Source organism: Netta rufina (assembly GCF_964035555.1).
Source record: "Netta rufina genome assembly, chromosome: 2".
Taxonomy (NCBI): domain Eukaryota; kingdom Metazoa; phylum Chordata; class Aves; order Anseriformes; family Anatidae; genus Netta; species Netta rufina.
This window is the reverse complement of record NC_140124.1, coordinates 120,605,395-120,629,717: the sequence shown is the minus strand read 5'-3', so window position 1 is coordinate 120,629,717 and position 24,323 is coordinate 120,605,395. Positions and strand designations below refer to the sequence as shown.

At 40.3% G+C, this 24,323-nt stretch overlaps 1 protein-coding gene across 1 annotated transcript in view; it reads left to right on the top strand.

Annotated features, from left to right (window-relative positions):
- The window catches only part of CA8 (carbonic anhydrase 8), a 47,571-nt gene extending 45,950 nt beyond the window's left edge, over positions 1–1,621 (top strand). The window contains exon 9 of the mRNA XM_084306996.1: positions 1,357–1,621. The gene's annotated coding sequence lies outside the window, so the exon portion shown is untranslated. The remainder of the gene's footprint in view (positions 1–1,356) is intronic.
- Positions 1,622–24,323: the final 22,702 nt, after the last annotated feature.

The window sequence follows — 24,323 nt, the reverse complement described above, 5'->3', positions numbered from 1 at the left end:
GATTGAGAAAACATCACTTTGTCAAAGCATTAGTTTGCCTACACGGAAGCTGAAAAGTTTTTGGTTTCTTCTGAGCTCATTGAACTTATGAGCTTACTTGGGTTTTTCAGTCGAATGCCTTGATCCAGCATCTTCTGTCCCCACAAGAGAAACCTTTCTTTTCAGGAAGGGGGTTGGTCCCTGCACCATCATATCAGTAGCCCACTGGAAAATATGCCAAGAGTTTTTCCAGAGACTGCAAATAACTTGCTATAGTAGTATACATATTTTTTTCCTGTGTTGTACTTTTATACCAAGCCTCAGGAAGAAGTGGGAATACTCTGTGCTACTGCATGAAGTATATAACTATGTCTAAAACCAGCTGCTCTGAGAAGGGCTTACAGACTCCCTTAGAAAGCAGCCATCAGAAAGTTCTTCAGGTTGACCATCAAATGATCCGGCTGTCAAACTGCATGATTTTGGGGTGTGTTGTGTAACTAGGGAGCATACAGACATCATTGCACAGTTTGTCCTGTGTGTAGGCACCGAATCCTTGACAGTACCATAGGAGACTAACGACCTCTACACTCCCTTTCTCCTTAAGGAAAGGAGTGGGAACTCTCTAGAGAAGTATTGAATGTTCCTGCAAGCAGTTGTAGCCCCAGGTGATTGTATCCAAACATTTGTGGATTTCATGTGTACTGAGCCCTAAAATAACCTCAGGAAAAATGAGATTGTTAGTACAACGGAATGAAATGATTTGTTGCTCTCATACCTACCACTTCTGAATGGGGGCTACCCGAGTAGCTGATTTCCTAAGGTTATGCTGCAGCACATGAATATGTGTTTGCATGAAACAAAGTCTTAATTTATCTGTACTGCTAACACGTCAGAATATTACTGCTATTAGGAGGGTTAAATTGGGCGTTTGCTTTCTATTTCTTGAGCCCATCTGACTCCCATGAGGGCTGTGTACTCAGCACTTTACTTGGTAGGTCCCCATAGATGGTAACAAATTCTGGGTGATAGTATGTTTTCCTTTCTACTTTACAGCTGTGCTCTCCACATTAGAATCAATTACCTGATTGATTCAGAAAGCCAATTGTAAAGCTTTGTTTCAAGTTTACTGCAGCATTTCACTTTGCATTTTTATTGCCATTTCCTCCATTGCTATTAAATCTTCCACCACTGGCTTTACCCTGAAAGAGAAGAATCAGGACCATTATGTCCATGAAGTATATACTCTGAAACTGTCCCCACCTGCTGTCATGAAACCCCTGCTTTTAGTTTTCCGTGTCTCCCTGGCTGGACATAAACAGTCTTTCAGACCCGCTGCGGAGGAATTTCAGTAACATAATTGTTCCATTCTCTTTTCAGAGAGGGGGAAGACAATGCTCCCACAGTGCCCTTGGATGAGAAATGGAAACTTTTGAGGCTGCTGCTTGAGTTGAACCACAAAGCCTGTATTGTTTGTCTTCATCTAATTCAGCCTTGATAGACAGCTGTGACAGTTGGTCTGTCCACACGGTCCAGTGAAATTCTGGGAATGGAGCAGTACATTAAAAGAAGAAAACACATTAAATCTTCCAATTCACACTGTTAACTATTTTAAAATGGTAATTATCATTGCTTATATAGTTTCTTTGCCATAGCATTCAATAGTGGTCTGTGATCCAAATAGAACTAATTTTAAGCTTGGTATGAATGTTAATATATGTAGAAGTGCTCATTATTGTTTTGAATGTTACATTTAATTTTATTTTGTAGCATTTCTTGTGCTGTCAGTAACCATCTTTTCTGTAGAGGGGAGGTGCATTCTGTAAAGTTAAAAAAACATTGGTTGTTCACAGAGAGTGTTATACAAATTCTGAATTAATTTTGGGGCAGAAATGAACAATTCTCTGCCAAACCTATGCACTTAACATGGTTTATCTGAATAAAGCTGAATGACATTTGCAATACTAGGAACCTTATTCAAATAAAGAACAAATTTGAAATAAGGAAAATAACCGATGTAACAAAACAGAATCGTCTGGATTATTTTCTGTTTGGTGAGTCATGGAATTTTACAAAGAAATGTTCAATTTGGGCAGAAAATTATCAGCCTTTGTTCTCCCATGAGTTATGACAGTTCCATTTGTTTCTGCACATTGCTGAGGATGGTGGTCTGGGGACCTGCTCTGCATGTCCTGAGCTTGCTGCACAGCATGGGGGTCACCACGCTGGGCCACACATGGTACAGACAGAGCTCTGACAGAGCCCAAGAGGTAAACTCAGCCTAAGCTGGTTAATCAAGCTCATAGCTTCTGATTCCTGCAGAACAGGTAGCCAAAGGACAGAGGTAAGAAAGTGGTGGAAGGTAGCTTTGATCGCCATGGCTATCAGCATGGTCCGTTTCGCTAGCACGATGAGGGCAGGCTTATGTGAGTAGAAGAACGCCTGAGCACAGATGGCAAGCTGCAGGCAGGGCACAATGGGGATGCAAACAGAGGTTCACAAAGCAGAGTTTACTCCCTCAGAGCAGATTGGTGAGTCATCAATCACAAAGTCATCACTATGCAGTGGCAAATGCAGTGTCACAAGGCGTGCTTAATCCACCTCTTCAAGAGCGATAGGGAGGGCTGCTGCTGAATAATGAATTATGAATTCTCAGTCATTTGTGTGTATGTTAGGGTCAACAGAAAAAAAGTACAACAAACTCACACACTGCACTTGAGCTGGGTGAGAGGGAGTGGATACTGCTCACTACTTCATGTTCTCGTGACTGTGTGTACTGGAGAAACATTTGCAACCTTTGGAGAGACACAGCTGCCCTTGTAGTAAGTATTGCAATAAATGCACATAAAATATGCAGCAAGCAGCCCATCGTGAAGTCATCTGTTTAAGAAGCTTAGCAGAGTTGTAATTGGCAAATTGCTTCTTGGGCCTATGGAAAATCACATTTCTTAGGGTTTTGCTTAAGAACGTTCCTCTACCTTCTGCCCAAATTTAATGAAATATAAGCACATTCTCTAGTCAAGGGGCTTGAGATTTCAGTACTGGCCAAAAATAGGTTTTCCATCTGCAATGTCCCAGCACTTCAAAATGTCAAAGGAGCAGCTTCACTCACTGGCTGCTGCTCCTCTTCCTTCAGCAATGACTCCTCAAGCAGCTGCAGCTGTAACTCAACCCCAACAGCAGAGCCTGGCTTCCTCTGGGTCTATATCTTGCCACAGCACAGGGAGGAGTCTGCATAAGGTCTGCTGTACAAAGTGTCTGCTCTGCAATAGCTTGGCTGGATTGTCTGCGGTTTTTGACAGTAGTCCAGTAATTTATTGCAGGTGTCAGGCTTGGCTCTAAAATAAAATAAAATTAAAATAAATAAAAATCCTAGGAGGTGGAAGTCAACGGGTTTCTGCTAGTTGAAGACCTCTTGCTATCTCCTTGCATGCAGTAATGAAAGAACCGTTCAAAAGATTCTGAACCTGGCAATTCACAGGTTCTGTGAACAACTCATTCGTAAGATCTTCTCCCTTTGTACAAAACATATTAATAACTACTGGGTATTAACTGAAGGAAACTGTAATATTAATACAGCAAATATTGACATTCTGATGAAATTTGAAGTAGTTTATTCTCTGAATAAACACGTTCCTTATCTTGGAGCTGGTTGATATTATTCTGGCTTTGAAATACAGATACATTGCAAAGCAAATGATGTAATGTCTCCACTGAAAAATTGACGTCCATTGCTTCCTTTTCCTGTGCTCCCTTCCTGTGTTTGCAGTTCTTTCCTGCATTGCCTTGGACAGTGAAGTTTGAGCTGTATAAATCCTACTGCTGAGAAACTGAGGTTAGAAAACTTGTCTCAACATTTGTGAAATTTTTTTTGAAGGCTTGGCTTTGAAAAAAAACACAAAACAAAACACTAGTAAAAATACTTAGTACTGTGTTTTGTCTTTAGACCCAGATCTAATTATAACAACAAATTCACTCCCCAAACACACCCATTCTAATTACAGATTGGTCAACCCACATTCGTGGTGTGCTGGGAAAAGTTAAATTAGTCTTTCTGGTTTCAGTAGGAATCCACAGGGAGGAATTTGCAGAAAGGCTCTCTGTGTATTACTCCGGTTACACTGCACCCATGAGAGGTTTTATTGAGTGTGGCAAGGCTCTGCTACTCTTCAATTAGAGTTCCACATGCCTGCCTTTGTATTAATGTTTTTAAGAAATCATAAGAATTGATAAAGGTGTTATAAGGGTAGTGTAAGGTTAATAATTTCCTCTTCAAGCCTGTAGCCACAAAAGTTCTTCTGAATTAGATTGCTATCTGCATTGGAAGTATTTTTAAAGATAATTATATATGTCTATGATGCACCATATAATTTTAAGGACTTATTACAAATGTGAATTAGAGGTTTCCTGTACGTGTTGAGGCCAGAAGAAATTCACAGGTAGCAGTTACACACTTGTAGATCTTGAAATTTATGACATTATACAAGCAGCTATATGCCTCATGAGGCAAAGGCTGGCTTTGCAGCCTTCATGACAATTTTAGGATAGCACAGGGAATAAGAAGAAATTCACCTTTTGGGAGAAGTCAGGTGAGCTAGGGCAGGATGTCTGCTGTGGCTGATTTCCAACTGCAGGTGATGTGCTCTTGGGGTTTCCCTGTAGTTTTCTGGAGCTCCCAAGGAAAACTCGGAGGCATAAAGATCTCCACCTGTGTTCAGACTCGTTTTCAGAATGCTTTGCACTCTGGGCTGTGGTCCTGGGCATGTAAAAATAATTTTGAACTAGCTTTGCAATGTGTTCTTCCTTCATACACCAGCACTGTCTGCTGCAATGCAAGGTGGCTGGAGAACCATTCACCACATCTCCTGAGATTGGACCACGCAGAATGTGTTTGGAAGTGTTTATATGCACATTTATTTATGAAACCATATCTGTCATCATAAGCACACATCACTGTGTGTATTCATATCCTTAGAATGCTATACATAGAAATACTGTTTTTAAACCAAGAACAGTTTAAAAAGAAGTTTAAAATTGCTACTTAAAGCTAAGAAATTCCGGTATGAGGACTGTGCACCTGACATCAATTCACTGCCACCGTACATATTCAGTTGGTGTTTGTATGATTTGCTTATTTTTCCCTTTGCCTAATATCTAAGTCCTGTTTCCTTCTATTTTCCCCAATATTCATTACTCAGTCCCAGGTCCTTTGTACTGGATGGTGTTCAAGACTTGCTCTAAAGAAATAATCATTAATTTTCTCATGGGGCATCCTTTCTTATAGCATTTGTTTTAATGCTTCATATGTATTAATGAACTTATCTTTACATGCACTTTGAAAATGCGTTCTCCCCTGTATCACCTGAGGGACATTTCTTTGATCACAGAGCTACTATCCATGCAGTACCAGGCATAAGAAGCAGGGCAGTCAGCTAGTTTAGAGAGAGAGACTCTTCATATTGCCCTGTAACAAGTGGTCCTTGTCCAGAAGAATGTATTATGACTTTATCTGCAAAGTTAAATGCTCAGCATTGACTCAGTAGTTAGGTTACCTCTTCAGCTTTCTCCCTGATAAATTCGCTGAGCTGATGACTTCAACTGCAAGGTTTGTTTTTCAATGCTGGGTCATTTTTGTGGCCCTTCTGTCCAGTATCTTTACATCCTTCTCACCAATGTTCTTGCCATGCTGTGTACAGAGGCAATATCAGCTTTTCATTTCTGCTTGTCTTCCCCAGAGCCTGTCCCCATCTTGATTCAAAGAGACCCTTCTCCTCCCCAAATATCAGGCAAACAACAGAAGATGGGTTCTGAGAATGGGAAATATTAGGTAAACTTGAAAAGAATTTGCCCAATAAAGTACACAACGAGTTATTTAAGCCTTGAACAACAAAGAAGAAAAGAAAGTGCAAAGATAGAGGAGAGCAAAGACAGCATAGAGAAATTTCTGTAAGTGTCCTTTCCTCTAGCAGAGATGTGGCTGGAAATATTCCTTCTCTAATTCCATTTCAACTCGACTGTGTTGGAAGTGGCCCATTCTGGGTTGAAAATGGCCCATTCTGATGAAGTCACAGCCAGCCCCCAAACCAGTGGTTAGAAAACACATCTAGGAAGCCTTGTTCCCTGAGCCTGCTGTTCTGTCCCTCTCACACCAGCCCCAGGGAAGTGGCTGCTCCTCCTTGGGCAGCACACAGCACAGTCCTTGTCACAAACCCCAACTGTTCACCACATTCCCTGTGGTTTTCTTTTTGTTCTCCCAGGAAGACAAGAAAGACATACACATGCTCCATTATTCTGAAAAGTGAAGCACTCGAGAAGGCTGGAGTTTCAAGCACGTGAGCAACTCTTCTGCACATTATTTAAGACAATGTTAGTGTCTGAGATGGAGATGAAAACATCTTGATCTTATATAGACATAAACTCCTTGCATCCCTTAGGCTTTAATATAAATACACGCTACAAACAGTGCTTTCTGAAGTGCCCCCTATGTAAACATCTGACAGTGGTGAGCTTGAAACAGATGAAAGCTATGATAAAGCAGTGAAACATACAACTGTATATGATACACCATGTCAGTGGTATTTTAAATAGCAGGTATAAAGCAATTCTGGAAAACATTTTTTTTTTTTTTACTTCATATTGTGAAGATACTTTTTTTTTTTTTTTTTTTTTTTTAATGCACTACAGGTCAGCTGGAATTGAATGTCATTATCTTGAGTCATAATTAGAAAAACACTTGATCTCTTCAGTTATATTATCATATATGTGTGACTGAGTAAAAAGAAAAAATGCAAACCAAAAGTAGCAGAAAGATTTATTCATGGCTTAGAAACATGCAGTAATTCACAGAGATAAGGAGATGTTTACTCACGAGAAACCAAAAACAAACACAAAAACCCTGAGATCTTTGTGCTCTTGGCAGGGAAGCTGGTAATGATTATCAAGTGCATGATTCTCAGTGTGAAATTGTAGGCTGCAGTTTAGCAGATGTACCAGAGCAGTTTGAACCTTTCTGATTTCTTGGCATTGTATGTATTGACCACTCCTAGTACAAAATCCTAGAAAAACACAAGGCCAGAGCATGTCAATACCTGTGATTAGGGTCATAATGAACGGCAAATGGACTTGTAGATCCAAATAACTTGTTTTCAACAGAAGTTATGGTATCTGGCCTTCAGATGATGTGACTGCAAAATTTTTACAGGTGTCCAGTAAATATGTTTAATTGTACTATGTTATACAGCCACTAGATGTCTGCATACTATAGAGCTTCAGGCAGAGTTTGGTTCCCACCATAAAAGGCAGACAAAGAAAATAATTCAGCATCTGTGGATATCTCTCTTAGTATCAGACAGGCATTTTTTTTCCTGTTACCTATGCCCCTTATTCAAGGAGAGATCTGTAGGCAAAGAGATACTCTACAAGAAAAAAAAAAAAATATAAAAAAAAAATTATATATATATATATATATATATATATAGTGAGGCTCGTTTCTATTTGAAAGGAAACTGTAGATTAAGCCATTTGTTGAGATCACATCTACTAGGATAAAATTCACAAATAAACTCTGGAAATCAAATAAAAATTAATGTACCTGAGTTGGCACAAATTCCAGTTAAGCAGGTTGCTTGGCTCCAGGAGCAGCAGCAACCTGTAGCAGAGACAGCGTTAAGTCTGGCTCTGGCAGTTATGTGAGCGTGGGTGCCACCTCAGTGTTAACATGAGGGTCCATGGTGGAAAGCATGACACCCAGCATGGGAACGGGGCAAGCTCACCATCCCACCCCCTGCCCCCCCCCGGCAGAATCCCCAGGGTCTTCGTAATACTAAAAATAACGTAACCATTTATTACTTCAAGGTTATCTACACATATTTTGGGGAGTTCCACTCCTGAACATCAGGAAACTCCAGTCTACACATTGGCTGCAGCTCTGGCCCAGGGCCTGCTCCTGCGGGGGCTCTCCATGGGTCGCAGCCTCCTCCAGGCCACTTCCACCTACTCCACCAGGGGCTCCTCCACAGGCTGCAGCGTGGAGATCTGCTCCATGTGGGACCCATGGGCTGCAGGGGGACAGCCTGCTTCACCAGTGGCCGCTCCACAGGTCACAGGGAAACTGCTGCTGCCTGCCTGAAGCAACTCCTCCCCTACTGCTGCATTGACCTGGGGGGTGGCAGGGCTGGTTCTCTCTCATTTCTCACACCTCTCTCCCAGCTTTTGCTAAGCAGCAGTATTTTTTTTCTTCTTTTCTTCAGTCTGCTCTCCCAGAGGACCAACCAGCATCGCTCACTGGCTCGGCTCTGGCCAGCAGTGGGTTCCTTTTGGAGGGGCAGGAAATGGCTCTGATCTGACATGGGGCAGCTGCTGGCCTCTGCTCACAGAGGCTGCTCATACTGCCCCCTGCTACCAAAACCTTGTTATGTAAACCCAGTACATATGAACACGTTTCTCACAGGATTTCCCCAGGGCGCAAGGATCTTCTGCCCCTTTCTGGGGGCTTACTGTGTTGAGGATACAAGATGTGGATGGAAAAACACCTCACAACTTTCAGGACCCTTGCCTCTGTACAGTGGGATGTTGAGGGGTCATTTGCAGTGTCCTATAATGCTTACATTTGAGCTCTGTCTCCTCCCTCCACAGCCTGTTGCCACTTGTTCATGTTGGTTTTATGCCCATGCTCCAAGATACAACCTCCTCTTGCTCCTTGTCTGATACCTTCCCTTGCTGGTGTAGTCTCTTTTCCAAATGCATTTAGTAGTAGGCAGCTGCGGAGCACAGCTGCTTTTTGTGTGCTACCTGATATTATAATATTTATCATTTCTCAGAAGGATTTGAGCTCTGTATTGTGTTCAGGCTTTCCTTGTTTCTTTACAGCTCTTGGTTAGTTAATCAAGTAACGGTTCCTAAATCCATTTCTCATTAACAAAATTGAATCTAATATTAAGTATTCATTCTCATTTTAGAGTTGATTATCGTAATTGTGGTTAGTGTTCCATCACAATTAACTGTGTTTTTAATCACTAAAAGGCTAACAAGCACTCTAAAGCTCATTTCACACTGATTTTATTTGGTAAATGCAGAGAAGGAAGATCCTTTTGATGTCCTGTGGATATCAGGTGCAGAAATTTTCTTCCACTGTCCTTAAGTCAGTGTCAAGTTCTGTCTTTGTAGCCTACATGAAGCTGAGGGGTAGAGCACTGAGGATATTTATCTTTTTTTTTTTTTTTTTTTTTTTAAAGAAGTGAAAGTGCAACTGACAGGTTGCTGTTGTTGCTTCTTTTTGAATTAGAGCAGAATCCTGTTGTCATTTATGTGAATGCTAAACTATGTGTTTCATTGCACTTTTGCTCCGTAACACCTCCCCTTCTTTTGCAAAAATCCTGAAATTATTTTCAGCAAATTAGTTGCCTTGAGAGAAAAGCCTACAGAGTGGCTAAACTTAGTTTCACAAAAGTAAGCTTAAGAGCTTTGGTGCAGGGTGGGATGGAAACCTTGCTTTTCTTTCTCTCTTTTTGTTTTGTGTAAGAAAGCATTCAGTCATTAAAATGTGAAATCTGTTACCTCATGGAATGTAAAACTCTTGCTACTAATGACAGAGCTTGGGAAGTCAGACTCCATAATGTTTGCTTACATCACTTGTAGGTAACACAAGAAAATGTATCTCCCTCCTCTGTTCAGAGTGGGGAAAGGTAATATTTATGCATAAATGGCATTTGTAAGCAAACAGCCAAAACAAATACCCAAGATGTAGAGATGAATTTGGAAATGTGCATGCAGTGTCAGGTTCAGGATGTTTTATAGACCTCTTTGACTTTCATATGTGTTCTTTTCATGAGCATAAGCAATATGTGTTTTCTTAGGAGAGGCAATTCTATAGCTTTTGATTTTTGTTTTGGTAAAAGAAGCATTCAAAGTCAGCCTACAGCTCATGCAAAAATAATAATAATAATAAAAAAAAATCGAATGTACTTCTTCTAGAAGTTTTACAAGAAAAATAATTTCTATAGTTAAACCTAGCACCTTTTTTCCTGTCATATACTTTTTCTGAAAATCATGCAAGCTCTGCTTCAACAGCATTAGATCTCTCTTCTCCTGGATCATGCCATGCTACCAATCTGATCTGAGTGAGACATGGGCATATTTCTGATGAATTAGCCAGAGTACTGGGTATGGATATATGCCAGACTTTATCCCAACTATGGATAAACAGATGATGTGTACTCAGCACAAAATTAGAGTGGGCAGGATGAGCTAAAAACTGATCTGTCAAGACAGATTGAAGTTGTACTAAGAATTCAAAATATTTGGAACAAATTTGAACTGACAGACTGAAGTTGTTTTAGTGTTTTGTGTCATATGGCCATGGGGCTTTTGATCTTGTAATAAGCATCTTAAAACAGGTTTACCATCTTGTCTAAGTATAACCTCAGTTTTAGCAAAGTAATAACCTTCCTGATGTTAAGACCAGAAAGAATCCTTTGGGTAATTTCACCTCTAGTTGTGAACCACCTGGTCCGTAGAGTTTCCTTCAGTGATCCACATTGTGTTCAACAACCTCCCATCAATCTCGAATACCAAGGACCTGAGATATAAAATAAGTGAAGCATCCAGCAATACTATGTTTGATCAACACATCATTTAGGCTGCAAGTGTCTGGGATTTGCACCTTGAGTCACTCTTTCACTCTGGGCCCTAGGAAACCTCTTAGGTTAGACACAGGACTCCTCAACCTGAGTCCCATCACTCCCTGAGCTCCCTCTTTTTGGAGGTTATTTAGCCCAACACAGTGGTTTCCTTCTGCCAGCAGAGACCAGGCAGAGAGAGAGCTCACTGCTTGGCTCGTCTCAGTAGCCCTTGATGCCAGCAGCCAAATAGCCACCAGCAGAATAGAAAGAGGAGTTTAGACAAGCGCTAGTCTTATCAGGGAGAGGCAGGCATCCTGTATTTGGCTGGTGTTTGTAGCTCAAGGTAAGGCATCAGTTGCGGAGAGGAGACAGCTGTGGCCAGTGATTACCACACTGGGTTACTCCATTGCCTGCTGCCTCCCAGCTGAGATCTGCATTTGGCCATGGGATGTAGACCACTCTTGCAGGGAGTTAGCAGGCTCAGCATGTACAGGCTGAAGTCTCAGTCAGGCACAGTGTGGAGATCTGAAGTTGTGCCGGGGTATGGTCTCAGGTTGCACCAGAGGAGGTTTTGATTGGACATCAGGAAGAATTTATTCATGTAGAAGGTGGCCAAGCATTGGAAAGGGCTGCCCAGGGAAGGGGTGGAGTCCCCATTCCTGGAGGGCTTTAAGAGATGTGTGGATGTGGCACTAAGAGACATGCTTTAGTTTTGAGACTTGGTAGGTTATTTGATGTTTGTACTTGATGATATTGAAAGTCTTTTCAAGTCTCAATGATTCTATGAGATGCAGTGTAAGAGAGCACTGCTCACATGAGAGACTGGAAAATGAAGCAAGCTGTGGAAAACCCTCTCAAGCCTTACTAGAGGAAAGCACAAGTTACGCTGAACTCTGAACTTTATGATCCGTTTTAAATCTACCCTGTCTGTGAAATCAGGTGATGGATGTTAGGTGAAGAGTCAAAAAAGGCTGCTGACTGCTTTAGATAGGGACACAGTTTTCTTTCTGTGGATGTGCCAGGTGTCACAAATGTATTTTTACTTTTTATTTTTTTTTTAACAAAGCGATCAAATCAGAGTTTAATTATGTATGAAAGTCATGTAAATGTTCGTGCACTTCTTGGGATAAATGTTTTTCCCATTCTATCCACTTTTAAAGCTCTTGATCTGATGGTATGTGGATTGGATTTGGCCAAAGCATAGCACTTTTCTCCAAAACTGATTGTCACCTTCTGAGACTTGTCCTGCTCAGGACCTGTTTCTTACATAGCACCTCAGGCAAACCTTCTATGAGCAACAGGAGATGGCCTGGAAGCTATTTATTTTCTGCTTATCAGGTTTATGTTATACTTGCACATATTTTCCTCTTGCCAGAGCCATAGTAAGCCATTCTATTACCCAGGAAGCTATGTCTCATACATTGCCTTTCCTAATAATGCAATTTGAATAAATATTTGTCCAAATACTTCAATGTTCAAATACTAATGTAACATTAGGGTTGCAGGCTGTACATATTGATTGTTCACAGCAAGTTATGATGAAATTACATCAGTTCAGCCTAACCTTGTAGTCAGTCCTTTGAAAGAGGGATTGTTCGTATGGCTGGAAATGGATGGACTTCATGGTACTTGCAGTAAGATCACCTCTATTTTGGGAGGAAAAGGCAGAGCCACCCCAGTAGACGTAACAGGCCTCGTGGAGGTCTGAAGTCTCACTGTTGAATCCATGGCACTCAGCTCTTGAGCTGGAAGGACTTAATGAAAAAGTTTGATCCTTCCTGGATCACTGAGGAAGGTCATAAAAGGCTAGGCAAAATAATGATTTATTCTCTCTGCCTGGGAGAATCCAATGGGAATACCTTCAAGCAGGCTTGTCTGGAGCATTTGTTTCCAGAAGAGGTTTCCCCTTGCCATGCATGAGCTTCTTCTACCTGTTGTTGCTATAAAGTTATGGGGATGGTGAACTGCACTCTCTGTTCCTATACCAGCACTGAAGTAAGGGTGACTGATGGATATTGGTCCAAACTGCTTTAGAGAGATTCATGTGTGAGCCTTCCCCGTCTTCTTAGAAAGCCTTTCCTCTGGACTAAATGTGCTCACTGTCTCCTCCTGTCATCCCCCCAGTCCCTCTTGGGTCCTCTTGCATGTGGACATAGTATGACAGTTGCATCATGAAGACTGGTGGCTCCCTGGGACAGCAGGGCAGGACCTGGAAGCACATCCCATCCCACTGCCCAGCCAGGAACTGGGCAGTCAGGGGCACCAGGGCAGCCCCAGCCCCAGGCATTGGGCACCTCTGGTGGTTCAGCCAACATCCCATTGATCTCTGATGCTCTTCTTTCCCTGCCTCCCTGCTTCCATCATGCAGCTCACCCTGGAGGACAAATTCATCCCCAGCACAATCAAGGCTCTGGGACTGAGAAATTTGCACAGCTTAATTTCATGGCCTCATCAGTGTGCCTTGGGAAGACAGCATCTGATTAAGTAGTAACTAATCTCCCTCTGCTATTAGAGTGAAATGTAATACAGTGGAACATTTTGTACATTACCTGTCTATCTCCCAAAGTTAGAGAATGAAGAAGGGGAAAAAAAAAAAAAAAAGGCAAACTATTTTTTGGGTAGAATAGGAAACCTTCTGATTAGAAAAAGAACAATTTCAACATGCTCTTCAGATGATCCCGCTCTAGCCAATTTTAAATTAATATAATTTCACACTGATTTCATAGCTCTTTCTTCATTCCTCATACACATAATTAATCTGTAACTGACATTGTCCTTCTCCAGCTCCCAGCCCTGCTGCTAGCACTACTGGGCTGGTGTGCACAGAAAAGCAGGGAGAGGTGAAGGGATCTAACCTTCTGGCTTCTAAACAGCCAGGCTGTCACTTTCTGCTAAATCAAACTTGTACATTCTAGCAGAAAACGACTTCAATAATCTTTACATTGCCCTGTTTGCATTAAATATGGAGAGTCAGGAGTATGTTCTTGTCTACATTAACTCCCACTCTGGAGTGGGGTTTTGCCTACTGCACCTCCATGAGTGACAGCTCTTCACAGAGCACTACAACAGTTTCCCCAAGAGAAAAAGGTAAAAGAAACCAGCAGAGAGACCTACGCAACTTTACTTCTTTTCCATAAAAACGATGAGAGTTGCACTCCTCGATTTCAGACAGCTGGACAGCCCAGCAACATGCAAGCCTCAGAGCCGTGGTGTGACAGTGCCATCAGCTGTTCTGAAGCCATATAGCAAACAGCCCCGGGCTGGCGTCCCCTGCCCCAGCAGCCAAATGGTGGGGACGACCCTGTCCCACTTGTCTGGTTCCTGGGAGCCCCTCCAACAAAGTCAGAGGTGCCTAAATGGTAGAGAGGCAGCTCTGATACACCAAGGTAGAAAACAAAGAACCAGTTCTCTACAAACCAAACTGATGTTTCCAAATGTTGCCAGCAGAGGATGTACCAAGCACATTTTTTGCTGGATCAACATATAAACAGATCCAAACAGCCAGATTTACCAGCAGAGGTAGCATAACTTCTGTAGAGACACAGGAAATTTCAGTGTAAACAACAATTCATGAAAAAAGATAATACACTGAGAGAGACAAGGAAGTTATGCACTGTTTTTTTCTGATATGCTTATCCCACTAGCTCTTGACTCGTTAACACATTAAATGGTAAATGCATTTCTGATTTTGTTAATACATCATTAATACTGGGAATATCTATGCTAGGCCACTTCCAGTATATAATGCAGTCTCTTGCAAAGACAGCAGCCATTTTGATGGCTGAATATTTTTTTGTTGCAGTAATTCATCTTTTAGATCTGGGATAGTCAGCAGTTTAGTCATGGGGCAGAATAAAAAGTGTTTAAAGAGACAATGGTTACTAGACTGAAGGACTGACTCAAAAGGCATTTGAAAAATGGTTGCTATAAAAAGGAATGGTAAGAGCATCAACTGTAGATAACAAGACAGCATTTAAAATTGGTGTTTTAGAGAAAGATCTGTAATCTTCTCAAAGAGAAATGTCAAAGACTACTTAATGGTTACATCCTGTATCAACAAGAAAGTATACATTTTTTACAGAAAAAAAAAAAAAAAAAGGAACAGATTTTCTCACAGCTATTTTTCTCCTTATTACAGAAACTGAATATTTCTAGGAAGCCACAAGTATATTTCAAAATATACATTCTAAAGTGTATAATACAGTGAAATACTCTGAAATAAGCGTTCTGCATTAATTCTGTTTTCAGACTTCATCAATGGACTGGCTCTGACAATTCGGTGTCTTGTTCAGTGGCAAACCACTCCATTCAGTGGAACAGGATTGAATCTTTAAAAATGTATTTTTAAATGAATTATTTGTCTTAGCATACTGAAATGAAAATGACTCTTTTGAGTCATTTTATCTTCTGTGCCTAAACTGAGTTATGTGGTTGTGCTTGCTTCCTAGAGCTGACTGTGACTAGTTAGCTCATGTTTATGTCTCAGTGTTTGTTTAGTCACAAAGTCACATCTAGAAGGAGTTATTAACTTTCTGAAACAACCTGTTTACTCAGTACATGTTCTCTCTGTATTATGATAAACATGAAATTAGATGGATTAATGAAATACTCATTGGTCTATGTTGAAGTCTGCAGAGGAGTTATTCTGGATATAGGGGAAATTGCGGTTATCATTTATTTGAATGGGTTTGTCAGTATAAAAATTATCAGAATCATTTTCCCCCAATTACAGTGCTCACAGCATCTGTAATTGCTGTAGTAAAAAGCAGTGGATGAAAAGATTCATCTTCCATATTGTAAATACAGTCAGGTTCTTTCAACTGACAGCATACTAAGGTTCATTTTTGTAAATAAGCATGCATTTTTCCAGTTACTGGTAATATCATTAGTGGCCTAATCCTGTTACTTTTAACTCAGTATGCAAGTGTTAGGAAGGTTGAATGTTGCAGTAAATTTGTTTACTAAGCAGACAATGATAAAAGTATTTTTGTTACTTCTTTCAAATGGCAAATAAAATCCTATCTGAGTACTTTATCATACTCTTGTTTTCTCATGGTCAGCTTTTTATGTTTTCTCCATGACTGTTGGAACCCTAGCAGACCTTTAACACACCAGGCACCTTCATCACTTTCCCTGAAAGTGAGAAGTCATGTTTCACCCCCTGCCTCTGCAAGAGCAGACAGAGGGAATCTGGAGGCCTTGGCAGCTCAAGTCCCTGCATATACTCGGGAAACACAGAATATCCCAAGTTGGAAGGGACATTAATCACAGAGCCCAGCTCCTGGCTCCACCCAAAAATCAGATCATGTGTCTGAGAGCGTTGTCCAAATTCTTCTTGAACTCCAGTAGGCTTGATGCTGTGACCACTGCCCTGAGGAGCCTGTCCCAGTGCCCGACCACCCTCTGGGTGCAGAGCCTTTCCCTAACACCCAGCCTGGCCCTCCCCGTCCCAGCTCCATGCCGTTCCCTCGGGTCCTGTCACTGTCCCCAGAAAGCAGAGCTCAGTGCCTGCCCCTCCGCTCCCCTCATGAGGGAGCTGCAGGCTGCCATGAGGCCTCCCCTCAGCCTGCTCCTCATACATCTTCCCCTCTGGACCCTTCACCATCTTTGTAGCTCTCCTTTAGACATTCTCCAATAGTTTTATGTCCTTTCTTATGCTGTGGTGCCCCAAACTGCACACAGTACTCAAGGTGAGGCCGCACCAGAGAGCAGAGTGGGACAATCCCTTCCCTCGACAGGCTAGCAATGCTGTGCCTGATGCACCCCAAGGTATGGTTGGCCCCTTTGGCTGCCAGGGCATACTGCTGGCTCATGTTAAACTTGGTATTGACCAGAACCCCCTGGTCCTTTTCTGGGGGGCTGCTCTCCAGCCCCTTGTCCCCCTTTCTGTACATATAGCTGGCGTTGCCCAATCTCAGGTGTAGAATCCGGCACTTGCTCTTGCTAAACTTCATGAAGCAGCCCTCCAGTTTGTCAAGATCTCTCTGCAAGACCTCCCGCCCTTGAGGGAATCAGGAGAGGCTCCTAATTTAGTGTGGTTTGCAAACATAGTTACTTAGTATGCATTCAAGTCCTGCATCCAGATAATTTATAAAAACATTAGAGAGAACTAGCCCTACCTTGGCTCATGCAATTCAAAGCTGGTATGAAAAGCTTCTCATGAGACATTCTAGAAAATCTCTTAGCTCTGAGAAGTTAGGATGTAACAACCCTACTCTTGACTGCCTTTGAATCATCTCTATGTCCTCTATTTGAATAATACAAAAAGAAATCAAACACATCATAGAACACATACATATTTATACACAACCGAGCAAGCAAGGTCCAATCAACATCTAAGACATGGAGGAAGAATACTGTTCAAATACTAGTTTTGTTTTGTTTTGTTTTGTTAGTGTGTGTGTGTGTTCAAACCTGACCATCTGTCCTCCCAGAACCCCGTTCACAGAGGTCTCATACACAAGTGGATGTGGGAGGCTTCCTCTATTAACTGCCTGAGACAGATTCCTGCACCCAGAGGGGCACAATCTCCAGTGCAGCCTTTGAGCAGGGCTGAGGAAGCCTTCAGTCCCCTCCTCTGTCCTGCTCCCTGTACCCACACCCAAACCAGAATACAACTCACTGTACTCAGGAGCACCTGGAGCACATCTCTTTTGCACTTTCATTAGCAGAGTATCTACAACAAGGTATTGTCACTTGTGCAACTAAAAGGTAGGCAAACCCCCATGGAGTAAAATAGGGCAATGCATGAGAAACTCCATCCAGGTAAACAGTGGCATCCATCACTGGTTAGGATAGCCTTACATCCTGGCAACACTTTTAGTATAGGGGTTTTATACATCTGCCCCTAAAACTGACATTCTTTTACAGCTGTGATGTCAGAAACACCCAAAGCATTTTGGCTGGCTTGCTGCAGGAGATTTCAGTTATACTTCCTTCAGATGGTATTCTCCTCTGCAGTGGACATATCTGGAGCCAATTTCTAGTGTGCAACTTCATCCAAAACCTCACTGTAATCACTGCCACTTCTGAGGCTTCTCAGAAAGGGTGGTTGACAGGAAGCTGCCCAGTTACATGAGTTTTAACACATCTTTCAGCTAACTCTGAATCCTAAATGAGAAATCTGCTAGAACATGCAAAGACATCATGTGGATTTATGATATTTGCTTGAGGACTCTGGAGTCATAAACCAATGAATGGATTACAATGAGATAAATACAGTATTTTCTCCTGCCAAATGCAATTCTGTCCCAATACATTTCATTGCATTATTTAATTGAAAGCAGCTTCCATTTTGCTCAACCCAGCAATATGAAAGTTTAAAAGATAAGCCACATTTCTTTGTTTGAACACACTGTCAAATGTATTTGAAAATAAAATGCTCAATCACGATAATGTTAAGTCTACTCCTTATGTTTGTGGGTTTAAAATGTTAAACTTAATAATACGTTTTCTTTGAAATGGGGCCAATCCTGCTTTACTTGAAGTCAATGGGAATTTTGCCAATGACATACATGAAAGCAAGGTTGGGGCCTATATATTAACTTCAGTCTTTAGGACTCGACAGGAGCCCCAAACTTCTACTTTCTGGAAATTAAATATTTCCAACTGCACTGAGCTGTTTCTTGCAAATAGCTGCCACATTACCAGAAAAGCATTAAAACGAACTCTGACAAAAAGTGAAATGTATATATATATTTGATATTGCTGCCAGATTCTGAAGTTTTAAAGCAATAGCGATAAAGTGGAAAAATACATTTATTTTTTTTTTTCCAGGAACAGTTGCATTTCTCCAAGATGTGAGACGCAGCCCCAGTCCTGCAGACCAATACACACAAGAAAAGTTGCAAAGCACAGATACTGTCTGCTGTCCTCAACAGGCCTGTGTATAGTTTGGGAGTCCACCTACACAAGGTTACTGGGTAGCAATATCTGCTGCAGCTGCTTCAAAGATTTTTTGAAGAATGGTATTTTAAAAGATTATTATTAAATTTACAGATACATATTTGTATTGCTGATATTTCTATTTTTTTTTTTTTTTTTTGACTTACTGGTTAGAAAGGAGGGTGAAGAAAGTTTTATTTAACACTTTTATTGCCAATTCTAATCAAATTAATTTAATAAACTCCCAGTTTTTATGAAATCCTAATACACTCAATAGGCAAATGAAAGATGGACCTGATACATCTAACAGTACATGGTGAATGAATAGCCTTTTCAGTGTTCAGTTCTTTTGAGTAGCAGTCAACACAGCTCACGGAAAAGTTTCTGCATTAGGACCATTTGCTTTATGAAGCCTCAAGTTACTTCAACTAATGCTTTAATTATGGCCTGAGAATGCAAGCAAACATGAAGGAAATCAAGAGACAGATTGGACCAAACACACAACCTTACTTTTTTTCATCAAATTTAAGATGACTGTGTCCCCTTACACCTTATCTGTTTTTGGAGAAGTTTTCTTCCCCTCTTCACTTAGCAAGCAGAAAACTCAGAGTTGAGCACTGCAGCCCAGGAACAAATTAGGTGCCTCCAGTAACACAGTGTCACTGTCCCTGTGCATCTGTTTTCATAAGACTGGCATGCCTATAAGGCTCAAGCTGAGGACTTACACATGAACAAGTTCAGAAAAGTTGTAAAGATACTTCAGAGATAGACACATCATAAAAATCACAGAATCACATAATTATCTAGGTTACCTTTTTTTTTTTTTTTTTTTTGTGTGTGTGTGTGTGTGTGTGTGTGTGTATGTGTGTGTGCACTATTTCATCACAAAGTATTACTAAAAGTCATGTTCTGGTTTTGGTGACATACAAGACCTCCCTTCCCCATGTAATCTTGAGGAATTAGTCTGACCACCCCTTGAACACCCTCCATCCAGCATTTTGTAAATTACTGGATGGCTTTGCACCCTTTGCATCCTCTTTTCCTCCACTGATATCACAGTAATTTGGGCCTGATTCTCAGAGACGCAGCATGTCTACAGATCCATCAGACTATGAAAGATTTTGAACAATGACACCTCCTGAACACCAGCACAAGCTGTCTATATGGAGTTCTTTCCACAGCAGGATGTTCATTTTCAAATTCAGTGTAAAGCATACTAAAAGTGTATTATTATCTCTTTCTATGAGTTAATATGTACATGTATGTCCTAATAATCCTTTCTCACTTTGGATGGATAATGATGGATTTTTTTTATTCATCTGGGAAAGATGGAGTTTGGGGTACAATGCAGTGGTTAAATAATTGCCAAGTCACCATAAATACATTACTCTATTTAACATGCACAATCTTACATTCAATCAACTGATGATACAAGCCAAGCAGAACTAATCAAAATATTGAAAGTGGGTGCTTGCTGCCAGCATCTCTTCTCCATTTACCAGACAAGCTATTTACAAACCTAGAATGTGAGCTACTTAACCATGAGTGAATTGTGTTTTTTTAAAATAAAGCATAGCTAAAATTAAATAAAAATGTTCACTAAGAAGAGTTAGGGAGATATAGGCTGACTGCAGATTGGATTTTCAGTTGGAATATCAATCACTGGTGATAATATCTTCACTGTTCGCTGCTGTTATAAAGACCAGATATCCATTGTTACCAAGAAATGGATATTATCACTAGCTTTCCCAAAATCTTAGAAAACTGTGTTGAAAATAACCCCTAGAGTTCATCTGTCCACCTCCTCCACAGGACCAGGTATTTGCTAAGAGATGTTTATCAAGCCTTCTGTCATTACATTATCTGATATTACAGCCCCAGACCCTGTGAGCTGATTCAGATCTCTTCCTCCAAGCAGGAGGTGGAGGGGATCTCTTAGGTGATCTCATTCTTCTGAGCACACAAATATAACTGCATTTCTTTTTGTGATAAAGAAAAAGGCAAATATAAAGGAAATCTGTTATTGAAATGTACCAAATTAGAAGGAAGATTGGTGACGTGTTAGTCAGATCTGTCAACCTGTTTATCTTCTACTGACAACCTTGCTCTTTCATTTTGGGCAGCAATCTACTGATTCCTCTGTTTGTGACTCCCTGAGAGACTGGTACATGTTCCTGTATGGCCAAGGGGTCTGTGCAGCTGATGGCACTGGTTCTGTACCCTTGATGGACACCATGAGTGCTTGCAGGTGATCCCTGCAGGAGCCCAGAGCGCTCACCACACCTAAGAGACGCAGTGTAGGCTGTGTCCACTGACCTGCATTTGATGTTTTTGCTACTTGTCAGGTGACAAATAAGGCAAAAAAGCTGGAATCAGGAATATCAGCCTGGTATTTTTGGCCTGCTACACTGCACCAACTAAAAGCCTTATTTATCACAGAATCACAGAATTTCTAGGTTGGAAGAGACCTCAAGATCATCAAGTCCAACCTCCGACCTAACACTAACAGTCCCCACTAAACCATATCCCTAAGTTCTACATCTAAACGTCTTTTAAAGACCTCCACGGATGGTGACTCCACCACTTCCTTGGGCAGCCTGTTCCAATGTCTAACAACCCTTTAGGTAAAGAAGTTCTTCCTAAGATCCAACCTAAAACTCCCCTGGCACAACTTAAGCCCATTCCCCCTCGTCCTGTCACCAGGCATGTGGGAGAACAGACCAACCTTATTTATGAGTCTGCCTTCATAGCAGTGACATGTGAGGATGAGCATCACTGTCTACAGTTTGGCTGTGTGTAACTTGGGTGCCAGGAAGCTGTTTTCTCAAATCTTTGGCTTATTGAAACATTTGGATGCCTGCTTGTACACACATTTGAGGAAAGAAGGTTCTACTTCTTCATTAGAGGAAATAGTTTCCCTCAGGCTCTGAAAGCAGTGGATGTTTGTTGACCTCTTCAGAAGGAAAAACAGATCCAACCTGAATGCAGAAGGTAAGTTTTTTACTTACTGAAGCTTCTCTCTGTCATTTGTACAATCTTTACAGAAGATTTCAGATTTGTTACTTCCGCCAAGATCATTTCTAGACAATGTGTCATTCTTTCACAGTCACCGATTTGTGCTCAGGTGTGTAACAAGACTATTTATTTACCTATTTATTGTCTTCTTATATATGTGACAGTCAATGTGAAAAAGAAAATAAGGAGACACTTGTGCACTTTGTTGATTTTTTTTGTCAGGAAAGTTTATTGCAAAAAGTAAGTATAAAAGTTTGAATAAAATTTCTTCCCAAGAAACTAAAAAACAAAACAAAACATAACATTCCCAAGCACAAACTAATTAATAACTATCCTTTAAGTGAATAGATGTCAAAATATAGTTCCACTTGTATCTTAATTAATAGCAATACTAAAAATTACTGGTGTCACAACAGATGATTTGTTAATTACCAGACCTGTAAGGTTACACAGTAAGTTTATATATTCTTACATGCTCACTTTTCGCTTAAATAGTAGTCCCCTAGTTTAGTGAAGCAGCTCATCAAGTTTTATTTTGTAGTAGTATTTTTTCTAGTGGGAAAAATACCTCCCTAATGCCACATTTTCTTCTGAAGACTCCTGCCATTCTACTTAGGCAGAAGAAACTGAGCTATGGTTTTAGTATCCCCTTTCTCTCAATTCATCTACTTATTTCTCTGAAGACTGTCACCAAAAACAGCTTCTCAGAGTGAGGGCTAATTAATGTTTTGTAAACACCTAACACTTTTCAGAACAAGATGGCAACTCATCATCTTTCTTTACTGCTGCTTCACATTGAATTAAGAATCTAAATATCAATTAGCAATGTCTTATTCATCTGCTCTTTAAGTTTCAATTTCATCTACTCTTAAGTTTTCAGTGTTGCTTCTGAACTGGATTAGACAGTCTGAAATCTTTCGCTTGCCATTTTCTATGTGTTTTAACATTGGTTTAGATATCTGTATAATCAGTAATTGTCTACCAGTGACACTGTCCTTGTTTATCTCCTCATGTTTCTGTAGGCTCCTCCAGAAATGCTCACTGCTTTTTCCAGAGCTACTGCTTTGCAGCCCCCTTGGAGGATATATCCCATAGCTAAGTTACCAAAGTAGCAGTCCTTCCATGAATCCCTCATGCAGAAGAACTGCTGAATTGCATTTTTGCTATGAATGTCAGTGAGAGTTGAAACAAGGATAGATCTGACTTTTTGGAATAGGCTAGCTACCTTGGCAATCCTGAGTCTTTACCATAAATAAAGCTTAAGTGTGTGTGCAGTTCACCTGTATTGACTCTACAGTTGTTGTTTATATGCTCTTTTCTGCAGAGGTATGGAGACACCAACTTTTTTCTTCGGTAACTTTAACAACTATTACATTATTTTTTTAATCTCCTCAATAACAATTTCCAAAGAACATATGGAGAAAAAACAACAACAACCAACCAAACAAACAAACAGAAACAAACTGCCTGGTAGACCCTATTACATTTTTTATGCTAAGTAAAAATCCTGGCTGCACCAGAATAGTTTTGAACCATTTTGCACCTCGTGCTTTATACCATTATAGTCCTTAAAGCTGCATGTCATAAAAGTGGAGGATAAATAAAGTAGTACAAATTATAACATTCTCATCAAAGATTCATATTTCTGCAGTATCTGTGAAAATATCCAAGTTGTAGTATTCATAAAAATATGGTTGATCTATACACCAAACTCACTGGCAATCTGAAATTTTGGTTGGATAGCAAAACAGATATTTTGGTTATACTGTGCATGTGTGTCATACATATGTATGTTATACATATGTATGACATATGTGTCATACATACGCATATGTACATACATATATATATATACATATATATAAAAATATTCCTTTTAAATCAAATATGTACTTAAGTGGTTAATTGTAATTTGTAGGCATTAGGACCTTTACCTAACTAGCAGTCTTTATTTTAGAATTTTCTGTTTTCTGAGTGCTTAAGTGTGGAATCTAGTATTCAGTTGTTATGTTTTATCCAGAAATGTCACTCTCTAGTAACAGTCAATTTTAAGTACGTGTTTGGTGCTAAGAGTTAGAAAATATCTTTTACCTATCTGAAAAAAATGTCAAGGAAATAGATGATGGGATGGAAATACAGCAATATTCCAGTATAATTACATATTTTGGCCTCCATAGAACCATTTGCAATTTATTTATGAATCTTTATATATATATATATATATATATTATTTGTTTGTTTGTTTGTTGTTTATTTATACTCCTCAACAGGCTTATGAATACTCTCTTGTGTGTATTTTCATCAGCTACCTTTCTTCTTAACCTGTAAAAGCTCATTTTTATTCTACCAGACAAAGCATCTTCTAATACTTTATCATACTAGTAATTCTATTTCTTTCTGTGAAGGGTTTGATGATCTGGCTGTTTGGTAGCTCCCATGATGATCTGATGCACACTTTACATCTACACTATTCCTTCATTGCCTTCCACCATTAAACCAGAGGGGAAAGTTATCTCAGGAGACAAGGGGATGAGATCATTATTCTGATTTAATAAAGCCCACAGTCATAACTGTCTGAACCAAGTGGTCATTACAAAAATGTAGTTTCACCCTCTGGATGGGTGGAAGAGTTAAGGTATGTATGTCTAAAAGTCAGAAATTGCAAGTGGTCTTAAACAGGCACACGATAAGTGGGTGGTTTAGTAAAAAGCTGAGTTATTAATCAAAACGGTCAACAAGTTTCTGATGCATTTCTTTGTTTAGTTAAGTGCAATTGATTAAGACCAAGACTGATGACCCTGTCTGTCTCTTCAGTTAGGATATTCTTAT